At 38.7% G+C, this 2,275-nt stretch overlaps 1 non-coding gene across 1 annotated transcript; it reads left to right on the top strand.

Annotated features, from left to right (window-relative positions):
* The first annotated feature begins 1,705 nt into the window (after positions 1-1,705).
* LOC132536076 (small nucleolar RNA SNORA17) lies at positions 1,706-1,838 on the top strand. The gene has a single exon (XR_009547757.1). It is a non-coding gene; the product is annotated as a small nucleolar RNA SNORA17 (small nucleolar RNA).
* Positions 1,839-2,275: the final 437 nt, after the last annotated feature.

Consider the following 2,275-nt stretch of genomic DNA (forward strand, 5'->3'; position numbering starts at 1 on the left):
CATTTATTTTCATAATGGTACTATATATGATAACTAAGATTTGGAAAAAAAAATCCTCCAGTACAACAGCACATGAGTGGATAAGGAGTTTGTATATATACATGATAGAATATTACTCAGCTGGAAGAAAAGATGACATCTTGTCTTTTGTTTCAGTATGAATAGGACTGGAGGGGGTCCAAGCTAGCTATAATAAGCCCTAAGGAGAGGTAAATGCCAGATCTCATTAATAAGGAGAAATTAAGAAGTAGCACAAAGGAAACTGCAGGATTAATTATTAATCATGATCTTTTTCAAAAGGGGGTGGGGCAAGGATGAGCCCTCTGGTGAAGGAGATGGCACTTTGGTTGTGGGTGAGGTGTTTTATTATCTGTTTGGGGGAAATGTGGAATCATATCCTCGTGACAGTCTTGCGAAACAGCATTTCCTCAACAAGTTAATAAGAGAAATAAAATAGAATGCTTTGATAATGAAAAAAAAAAGAATTTAAAGAATAACTACTGTGGGGGCTGGGCGGTTGCGCAGTGGGTTAAGCGCACATGGCGCAAAAGCGCAAGGGCCCGCCTAAGGATCCTAGTTGGAGCCCCTGGCTCCCCACCTGCAGGGGGGTCGCTTCACAAGTGGTGAAGCAGGTCTGCAACTATCTTTCTCTCCTCCTTTCTGTCTCCCCTCCTCTCTTCCTTTCTCTCTGTCCTATCCAAAAAGAATGACAGCAATAAACAACAACAATAAACAACAAGGGCAACAAAAGGGAAAAAATAGCTTCCAGGAGCGCAGTAACCCTGGAGGCAAAAAAAAAAAAAAAAAAAAAAAAAGGAAGAAGAAGAATTACTGCTAGTCCTTGATTAAAAAAAATGGAATTAGACATTCTAAATCATTTTTTAAAGCAGTACTACCCACACATTAGTCAGAACAGTACCTGAAATGAAGACAAGTCAATATCCTCCAGTTAACATAATTGCAAAATACTTCCACAAATACGAGGAAAGTGATTTCAGCAACGTATTTTTAAAAATCACACACTGGAGGCTGGAGAGACAGCATAATAGATCTGCAAAGACACTCCTGCCTGAGACTCTGAGGTCCTAGGTTCAAAAACCCACCCCATCATAAGCCAGAACTGAGCAGGGCTCTGATCTCTGTCTTTGACTCTCTCTTTGATTAAAATAAAATAAATAAGATATTTTTTAAACTCACACACTGTCATCTAGTGACACTTACCACAAAGACTCAAACCAATAAATTTGAGACACTATATTAATAAAGTTGAGGATAAAATCTATAGGACCATCTTATTAGGTGTAGGAAAAAAACATGACAAAACTTTCCATCTCTTTCTGATAAAATATTTCAAAACAAAAGTTCAACTGTGTTTGTTATTATTTTTCTGTGGGTAACTATAACATTCTGGAAGGTTCAAGTTGCCAGTTTGCTTGCCAAACCCGCAACTAGAATAAGCAACTGGCTTATTCTTTTTTTTTTATTTTATTTTTTAAATTTCTTTATTGGGGGTTTAATGTTTTACAGTCGACAATAAATACAATAATTTGTACGTGCATAACATTTCTCAGTTTTCCACACAACAACAGCAATTAGTTTATTCTAATCCAAAGAGGAAGGATATCCTGGAGTTTGAGGTCTCAAAGATGGTGCCTGGTTTTTCACTCCTGCTGATTAGGTCATTGGTGTTTGGGATGGAATATTGCTGGCCTCTAGAAATGTTACAGATGTGACTTCTGTGTCACATGTGTGTCATTAGGTGGCAGAGAAAAGAAAGGCTTGTCTATGTCCAGTGTTCTGACCTGTGAAAAACTGGGTGACACTCAAAGAAAAACAAAAAGCAAACAGCGTATACCACCACTCCAGCCACAAGTTCTTACCTATCAGGGAGACACCTTTCTTCCTATCCTCTAACACCCCAGGGAGATTGAGTCAGCCTTTGCTACCCTTCTACCAGCCTATCATTCTCCAACCACCTTCAGAGTGCCTGTTGGGCTCTTGTGACTTCCCTACTCATCTCTGATTTTTTAAAAATCAGACCAACAACCATGGACCTATGGACAACACCTATGGACATCTAATCTTTGATAAGGGGGCCCAAAGGATTAAATGGAAGAAGGAGGCTCTCTTCAATAAATGGTGCTGGGAAAACTGGGTTGAAACATGCAGAAGAATGAAATTGAACCACTTTATCTCACCAGAAACAAAAATAAACTCCAAATGGATCAAAGACCTAGATGTCAGACCAGAAACAATCAAATACTTAGAGGAAAAC

This window comes from Erinaceus europaeus, chromosome X, assembly GCF_950295315.1.
Source record: "Erinaceus europaeus chromosome X, mEriEur2.1, whole genome shotgun sequence".
Lineage (NCBI taxonomy): Eukaryota > Metazoa > Chordata > Mammalia > Eulipotyphla > Erinaceidae > Erinaceus > Erinaceus europaeus.